Genomic DNA, 9,547 nt, shown 5'->3' on the forward strand with positions numbered 1-9,547 from the left:
TAATTTGCTATAATTTATGGGAGCGTATTTTGATTGCTTTTGATTAAGTTTAACAAGCAGGGAAAAAAAAGTCTGCCGCATTAGACATCAAAGCAAACAAATCCGTTTTCTAGGCCCGCTTGTGCATAATTAATAAATGCTGTCACTCCTTGTACAGTAAATATATCTGTTATGTTACAATAAAATATGTGTTGTAGCGATTAATACACGCAACCAAAATATGTTCTGGGCAAACCCACAAAAATCTGGGAGTAGAAGCCGCTTGTGTAATATCTGGGATTCGGGGCGACTGTCGGGACTTTGGAAAGTGGGAGAAGTTTTACTTTGGAGAGGAAAAGCGAAGCAGCACGTGGCTCCTGCTGCTGGAATCACCTTGTACCAGTAAAACCCAGTAACCCAAACTGGGAGCTTGTGCCGAGGCAGCTTCTCCCAGGAAGAATAATCATCAGTGATGCTCAGGAAGATGCTCCTTTTAATTGCCCTCATTAAAGGAAAAGCTGCCCTAAATGCCACTTTTGGTCCATCAGGCCTAAGCAAATGTGGGGGTTGAACCCTTGGTCAGCAGGTTAGCTGTCTTCTACTATCAGATTTCATGGGTGGAAGGAGCAGAAAAGAGTCAAGATGTGGGGGAATAAATATGCTAAAACAAAGGCAGCTCCTGGGAAAAAAAACAACAACAAAAAAAGCTCTGGACAGTTGGTGCTACTTCTAAACACATTAAATATTTATGGGCCCTTGCTCACAGCTTCAAATGAGCTGTAAATTGAATGGAGGTTATTTTCTAGGTAATTAAAAATGGAGAGAGAGATGGAGGGGACTGTTTATGGGAAGCCATAAAACCGCAGCTACTGAGAGTGTTACCACTGCATCTCCATCCCCTACATCCCCATCCCCTACATCCCCATCCCCTGCGTCCCCATCCCCTGCGTCCCCATCCCCTGCGTCCCCATCCCCTGCGTCCTGATTAGCTGCAGCCCCTTCGCTCATGGGGCTGCCCAAAGGCCAACAAACACCCATTTCAAGCCCCCCAAGTATTATCTGTCCACAGTCACCCTTTCCATCTCACACGTAAAGCTCAGTGAGACGAGCCAACAAACTGCTCAGGACCACTGCTGGGATTTTCCAAGTGATGGGGCATCCAGAGATCAAAACACAGGGAGCATCCCACCCCAGGGTCACAGGGCTGGATCCTGCCCCGGGGCTGGGTGGCCGAGCTGCCTCCTCACAAACTCCTTCTAATTCCAGGGTTCAGTGAAAACCAATAACCCAGAGATCGTTTTCACTCACAGCCCCCTTCCATCTCTGCACAGAGCCATTAACATCCCACTTTGCAGCCGGGCTCTAACTCAGCCTGTTATTAATGTCAGTTCCGCTGCAAACCTACTCCCGTGCAAATTAATCCTTCAGGGAGCGGAAACCTCCCGGGATGTGGGTGTCTGTGCACAAAGCGCGCTCCCTGCACCCCGGCCATGCACTCCCAGCTCAGCCCCTCGGCAGAAAGGTCACCCCAAAACAATCCAAACCACCCCCCTGCGGTCGCAACACCACAGCTTTGCCTTCCAGGTTTATTCAGTTTGCATCCGCAGGATGGGATGGTTGGCGAAGGGGACGCCGCGTGTTCCTTCACGTTTCAGCAGCAGGATGATAATTTGGAAGGGAACAGCTTCAGCCCTGCTACTGCACAGGGATCACTTGGGATCAATCGCAGCTGCCGCGTCCTGCCAGCTCGGAGCCTGCGGATGCTCGGCTGGGGGTCGAGGACCCACGCAATGACTTTCTGCCACTTATTAATGCCACGAAACAAAGGGAGAATGAGCGCAATTAAGGAAGAAGGAACGAAGGAAGGAATGGGAGAGAAAGGAGGGAAGGAAGGGAGATTAACAAACAAACAAAAATCCCCAAATCCATCAGAGCGGAGGCGACAAAACAAATTAAAGTTGTTATGGCAACTGGTGTGTGTGGGCAGCAACACGCGTCTCCGAATGCACGGAATTAAAACAAGCGTCATGTTCAGCAGCTAATTAAATACCCGCGGCCGAGCAGCTCGCCGGGACACCTCCGCGGTGCAGCTGGGCTCGGGCTTGTCCTTGAGCTGGTGTGATGACTTCCAGACACCCGTCCTGCCGGGGTGAGCTGCAGGTTTGCTTCCTAAAATACTCAGCCAGTGGCTGGGTTCGGTGGGGTGAGCATCGTGCATGCACTGACATCTCCCTGGGTACCCACCGGGTACCTCCGTGGTGACCCCAGCATCATCTGTGCACGGGGAGGGTTTGGGATCCACAGCAGGTCCAAATGGGAAATGCTGAGGTTTGTACCCACACCTCCCCCTTCCCCATGCACTTGATTTTCTCCAAAAAATGACCATGCAAGGTCATCGAAAGGATCCCGAGATGGCAGAGCCCGATGGAAACAGCGCAGCCCTTGTTCCTGCGGTGTCCCCTCAGGGGACCGGCCCCCTCGCCTGCACAATGAGCCAGGGGCTGATGCTCTGCAAAAATGCTGCCTTTATGCAGCAAACGCTGGGAACGGGGATTTCTGGGGTCAGAGCACCCAGCCCCATTTATCAACACTTGAGAAAAACAGGCCTGCAACCAAATGTTGCTCTGATGTAAGTGTAACCTTAACCAGTTCACTGCCAGCCTGGGGGTTTCCCCTTCTTGGCGACCAGGAATACAGACGATGCCTTTAGGGACAGCCAGTTTTTGCTCTGGCAAGGTTCATCCCCACCTCCCCACGCAAGCAAAGAGGGTTTGCAATTCACGCCGCAGCCACCTGTGACTTCCCAGCTTTCTCCTTAATCCTCCTTGACATCCCTGTTGCTGCCGCTTCCATAATGAATATACAGACAGGGAATTAGAAGAGCCTGCGCTGGGTTTTATTTTACCCACTGAGTCTAATTAACGTATGCAAAGATGCAGCACTCGAGCCGGCGGTGAGGAATAATTCAGGACCAGCCCCGCTCGGCACGTGCCTGACCCGGCTTTGGCCTCAACAGCAATGCGAAAGCTTCCAAAACTTCCAGATTTTACAGCCCTTTAATATATACCAGCTAAACCAAATGAATTCCTTCACCCAACAAGCCTGCTGGTTGTCCCACCGACCACTCTGAAGTAATTATGACAAATGCATTCCATAATTTGCTGTATATAACCCCACCTAAAGCCCAGGAGCGTCTTTTCATGCCCATGCGTTTCCTCCCAAGGCCAAATGTTAAACAAAAGAGCTTTGGTTGTTGTAATTTTTCCTACTAGAAGACGAGGGGTTTGTTCTTTCAATAGTCACCAGAAGGGCAGTTTTACTGGGGTTTAAATCTCTTCTTGTCCTGTGGAAGGTTTGGTCTGTCCCGCAATGCTCCTGATCTTGCAAGAGAAGCAGATGAAGCATTAGAGATGTTTCCTCTTAGATCTCAAGGGGCTGCAAAAATATCCCTCCTCCACCCCTATTTTTACCCCATTACCTGCTTTTGTAGGACTTGGACTTGCCCAGGAGCTGGGACCCCAAGACCCTCCCATAAACTGCTCCAGTGAACGATGCTCTTCATAGAAAGCTATTGAACGCAATTTTCTACACTGTGTTTCTTTTTTCCCTTAAGTTTGATGCTACCTTACTTTTGCACACTCATATTTTTAGAACAAACAGAAGCTATTTTTAAAAAATGCCTCTGAAAACACTTTTTTCTTCTATTTTTCCACCGGTTGGCATTTCCTGCGAGGAGGACGGGGACTTTTGCGCTGCTGAAAAAGCCCGTGTGCAGAAAACAGTCCTCATACCAGTGCTGAGCTCGATTTATGGCAGCAAGCAATGGAGCAAAGGTGAGTGCCCCAGGGAGGAAAAGGTAGAAAATAGCACAGCAAGGCACGATGCCGAAGGTGAAATCATTAGTGGGCATAAGCTTCATGTCCCTTGTCCCCAAGCGTCCCTGGGTGTCAGGGGGCACAGAGCATTTGGCTGCTCCTTTGATGGCCGGGAGCAAAGAGCTTGGAAATTTATGCACAACATTAAGCGAGATGCTTTGGTCTCCAACTAGGTTAAATTGCTTTCTATATTTAAATTGCCTGCGAGCTGGTCGGGTGCGAGGCACAGCTGTGAAACGGAGACTTCCATCCAGTAAACAGAGGAGGAAACCCGGATGGATTAATCTGTTGTAATTAGATGGTTTGCAGTGACTTTGACGCTGCTTTTTGCAGGGGTGCCGGGCAGGAGAGGCAGAGGGGACATTGCAAAGGGCGTTGGGTGCTGGCACAACCCTTGCGCATGGATGCTCCCAGATGCAAACTCTTCACTTTACAGATGCAAACTCTTCACTTTACAGATGCAAACCCTTCATTTCTCCTCCAAAGTCACAACCAGCCCAGCATTTTGCAGCATTTATTTCTTGTGCTACTATCCGGAGCAATCTGCCTCTGGGCAGCAGCCATGACGTTTGTACCCAGGCTTGCTAAAAAACACAGAGCGCCTTTTTTACCCCCTCCCCACCACAGGAATGCAAGCGCCAAGTTGTACCCTGTAGCTCTAGAGCAAGAATTAAATGCTATTTATTCCCTGGCTCCTTTATCGAAGGACGGGGAGGCTCTTTCTGGAAAAGCTTTAGTGATTTTCTTCAATTATTGTTTTATGCAACACCAAAAAAAAAAGTGTTTTCAGCACTTTCTCGTATCAAGGAAGTAATTGAGTCAAAATGAAGAAGAAATTATCTATGAAGTTAATTATCTAGCAGACATGTTTTACACACTATCATTTTTCACTACTACGCAGTAACTGGGAGCACAGGCATTTTTCTTTCCTGTAATTAATGTGCTCAGAATATGTTGGAGAAAGCATCAGGGGTTAGTTTTGGGTTGGAGGGGAGTTACCGGCTGCCTGAGCAGCGAGGGGACGGGAGCACCAGGAAAGCCCAGCTGGGCGCTTCTAAAGCCAGGCTTGGATGAGCCCTGCTGAGATCACCCCGAACCTGGCCTTGGTTTTAGCGCTGGAGCAAGCCCATGCGAGGGGCCAGCACAGGGATCTCTGCTCTAAACGGGAGCTTTTCCATGCCAGGAAAAAGGAAACCAGAGCTGCTGCCAGCCCGGCACAGACCCCGCTCAAGTTTCCACAAGCCAGAGCAAGGGTTTGCTCGTTGGGCTGTGCTTCAGCTTCATCAGCCCAGAGTTTCCGAGCATTTTCCCCAGGCAGGAGGACACGAGCAGCCTCCTCAACACCTTCCCTCCCCACGGGCAGTTTCTGTGGAGGACATTTATTCTGATCCTCATGAAGGAAGCGTTTCAGCCCCATCCCCGCACAGAGGATGCTCAAGCACAACCCTCATCCCCTGGTCCTTTGGGAGGGACCCAAAGCTGCTGCTGCAAGCACCCAGTTTCACCCAGAGCAAAACATAAAGTTGCCTTTCTCCAGCTTTGCCCACCCCTTTGACAGCAAAAACAAAGAGCAACCCCACGCAGAGACTTGCCATGTCCCACACGCTGTGCCAGGCATGGAGACCCCCAGTAAATACAGGATGTGTTTGTTCAAAGCAGGAAAGCAAACGCGAGCAATGATGCCAGCGAGATGTGAGGGGCTCCACTCTGCTCGTGCAAAGCCACAGCCCAAGGGAAGGCAGCACTCCCCTCATTTTGGCTATGATGGGGGTGTCTGGGTTTTGTTTCTGACCATAACGCATTTAGGAATCATCTCCATGCACAGTCTCCAGACAAACTTGTTCTGCATCTATATGACATCAGGGCGATGCTGCAGGGACCTACCTGGCTCCTTACCTGCACCTTTTCCTGCTGGAGCTGGGACTTTCCTCAACACCCCTGCTGACGTCCCTTTCCCAAAGCAGTAGCATCCCAAAAGAAAAGCTTTGAGCGCCCCGGGAGCATCGTCTCCCTCCAGAGAGACAGGGCAGTGACCCCTGGCAGCAGCTCACAACCGGTGTCTCCCTCTGCCTTTCTCCTTCATTTAATTCCTTGTTCACTTACTGCAGTAATTATATTAGGGAAGTGTAACACAGGCCACAGGAGTCCCTTGGAGGCTGCTAATTGTTGCTGGAACGAGGCCATTTGGGCGGTAATTGAGAGAAACGTGGCCGATCCTGCAGCCCAGTTCCCCACAGAGAAACGCTGCAGCTGACACAACTCAGGGCAAAGCCCCACACCATCACCCCGGGCTCATTACCCACCTCCTTAATTGCCTGGGCAGATTAGGGGCTGTCACTGAGATAAATTTGGGGTTTTTTGCATAGGGGACGTGGTAGAGCTCACTCACACTGATGAGAGAATCACATTTTTACATGGGTATGGACATCTTGGCCACCCCCAGGTCCCTCTTCTCCTTGGGGACGGTGGCTGCAGCTGCTCTGGGCAATTCCAACCCCCCTTTTGTGTCCCTGGTGTCCCCAGCCCTGGCAGCTCATGGGATGGATCCCCCCGTATCACCCCAAAGCTCCTCCCCAGCCGATCCCCTGACTGAAGCTGAGGGTCCCGGTTTTCCTGCTGCGTGCCATCCCGCTCCCCCAAATCTTTAAACTTCACGGGGTCACCCAAGGCCCCTGGACCTGTGATGGTCTCCAGAGCTTCACTTACAATATTGAACAGAGGAAAATGAATCAATTCTGCTTTCCTCTCCCTGTCAGAGACCTCACCAAGGCTCTTCTTCTGATATCGCCCAGATAACAACGGTGGGTGATTGGACATGTTTGGTGCCTCACTGGAATTGTTCCTGTTTAACAAAAGGAACCGGTTTCCTACGTCTCCCTCTTTCTTTTTCTCTCCCTGCTGGAACAGCATCAAGTGAACTTGGGCTGGAAGATCAAGAGGGTTTTAAACTCGAGCATCCCGTGCACATCCCCGTCCTCGACCCGTAGCTCCGCTCATCCCCACGTGGCTGCCAAGAGGTTATTTTTGTGCCTTTAAAATTAAACACAGCACAATGGTGGGGAAAGAAGGGGAAAAAAAAGGTATTTCTTGTGAAGTGAAGCAGCTCGGAAAAGTTAATGAGGCAAAAGTGTCTGCTCATGGGAAACCTGGAGGTGTCAGGAGTGCCCCAAGGTGAAAACTTATTTAACGGAGGATTAAGAAGAAGGTGACAACTGCCCTACCACACTGGCTCGGGTGCTTATTAAAGGCTAAAGGAGAACATCAGATTGATTATAGAGGACAAGGGTGCCATCTCATCTGTTTTTAATCACCTCTCATATTGGAAGAGCCTTTCTGTGCCGCTGCAGCTGCCCCTGCAATGAGACATGGGCCAAAATCCAATGGGTTGTACCACAAGTGGCTGAACCCCAAACCAGAAAAATGAACTGCCCTTTATATATATATATATATATATATATATATATATATATATATATGGTTTGGTTTTCTTGTTTTCCTTCTGTAAGTGGGTCAAAGTGCAGGGAGAGAAGTGGATAGGCACGGGCAAGGGGCACCGTGGCACTGAGCAGGGAAGGGGTTGGTGCACAGCAGCGTATTCCTCAGGTTTAGCGTATTCCTCAGGATTTGGGGACTGTGGCAGACACTTCCTTGCAACATCTTGCTTGTGTATCCGGGTTAGCAGAGGAAACAGCGGGGACATCTGGAAGCCACCGGGCCCATAGAGCTTCTAGGGGCCATGCCCACAGGCAGGTTTTGGGGGCTGCTTTCTGTTCCTCTGGTCACTCTGCAGCTCCAACTGGCCAAAATCCACCAGAGCATCCCTGCTGCTCGTGCACCTGCATCCAGCACACAGGAGCCATCATTGCTGCAACGCCTTGCACAGCTGAGACTTGCAGCATCGGAGCAGGATTGTCCGTGCTGCTGCTTGCAATGCAGCCCTCGAGGCTTCCAAACATCCCTCTGGCACCTGGGGTCTCCAAATCCAGACGAGATGAGGTTTGGTTCCAGTTGAGTGTGCCTGGAGACTCCATGACTCTGTTTGTGCTGCTCCTCGAAAAGGACCGTGCCCAAAACACCATGACGCAGATGAAATCCTCGTACACGTGGTGCAGCTCCTGCCAGCAGGACGGGCAGTGATTTGGCATGCTGCGTTAGCTCTGCATCCTCCAGAACCATTTCTCACAGCCTCCTGCCGCCTTCATGAGGATATAGCGTCTCATCCCCTCGCCCTCCTTCCAGGAACGGCTTTGTCTTTGGAGAGAAGGCTTTGGGAAGATAACTCACCAGGATTGTGCATCTTGGACTCACTGTCCCGAGCCCAGGGAGCAGCACGTCCACCGTGAAGAGCTTTGCTTCCAGTAGCTGGAGGTACAAGGCACCAATAAGAAGGTGCCACGCTGACCAGTGTGGCTGATGCCTTTATCCCCAGTATGTGAATATTCAGCAGCTCCAGCGCAATCTCGGCACCCAGGACCCAGGGTGCCTGGGGTGTACAACCGGGATGCAGGGTGCTCCCAGCATCTCCCCATCACTGCTGCAACTGGCACGGCCACGGGTGCTTGGGGACAGCACAGCACCACTAAAACATCCCAGGGTGAGGGGACAACCCTTAACTCCAGCTTACTCAAAGTTCTTTGCTTTCTGCTGATGCCTCCTCAGCTGGGAGATCTGAGGAGCTGCAGGGTGGGAGGCAGGATGGGATGCAGGATGGGATGCGGGTACCCAGCAAGCAGCAGATGCAGCATCAGCTACAGGATGGAGACGTTTCTCCCCAATCTTTCCTAGCAAAGGAGTTCACACTCCTGTCAGAAAAGTGTTTCTAGTCTTCTCAGGGAAAAAGAAAATCAAGCCAGCACCAGGACAACTGGAGCACGTGGGATTTGGGCTCACCCCACACACAAGGGACCACAAACTTGGCTGGAGAGCCCCTCGAACACCACCCTCTATGCATGGATGCTTCACAAACCGCTCAGCCCATCTGGCTCCCCTACTTCAAAGCCGTCATTTTCCTGGCTGGGAGAGGAGGGAATACAGCAAAGAGCAGCCCGGGTTTGCAACGCGACTCCCGCGAGAGACGTGACATGTTTATTTTCCCCGCGCCAACTTCCACATCAAACGTGTTTTTCTTTTTCCGTGCTGCAAAAGGGAATAACTCTCCATCCATTCATCCCTCCCCATGGACCAGTGCCCGGCTCCCTGCACACAGCCCAGCCCGTCCTTCAGCTCCCATTTCGGCATCCCCAGCTCCCCGAGATGCCCCGACATCCCATTTTCCACGGGCAGAGCTGGATGAGGGTTGACGTTTCCACTCCCTGACATGAGCAGTAAAGTGAAAAAAAAACCCCCAAAAAAACCAAAAACCAAATTGTTTTCATCTGACTCAAGAAACTTGACGTTTTGTGTGACCCAAATCTCAATGTTTCAGTTTGGTTTTAAGCGCTGTCAGGTTGCTGGGGGGGGAAAAAAGAGACATGAAGGGGAGGGGATGGTATTTTCAAACCCAAAGTTATTGCACATAACAAAAAGCCTGCCACCCAGGAATATGTCAGCTCCTTTGAAATGTTTGCTTGTCTCCCGGAGCAAAACAGCCGGGGAATTGTTTGCAGCATTGCAAAGTATTTTGACTGACCCAAATCCCTGATTTCTGCAGCTCAACAGCCCCCGTCCCCCCTGGGTTCGGGTGGATCCTTTGC

Source organism: Columba livia, chromosome 25 (genome assembly GCF_036013475.1).
Source record: "Columba livia isolate bColLiv1 breed racing homer chromosome 25, bColLiv1.pat.W.v2, whole genome shotgun sequence".
NCBI classification, from domain to species: Eukaryota; Metazoa; Chordata; class Aves; order Columbiformes; family Columbidae; genus Columba; species Columba livia.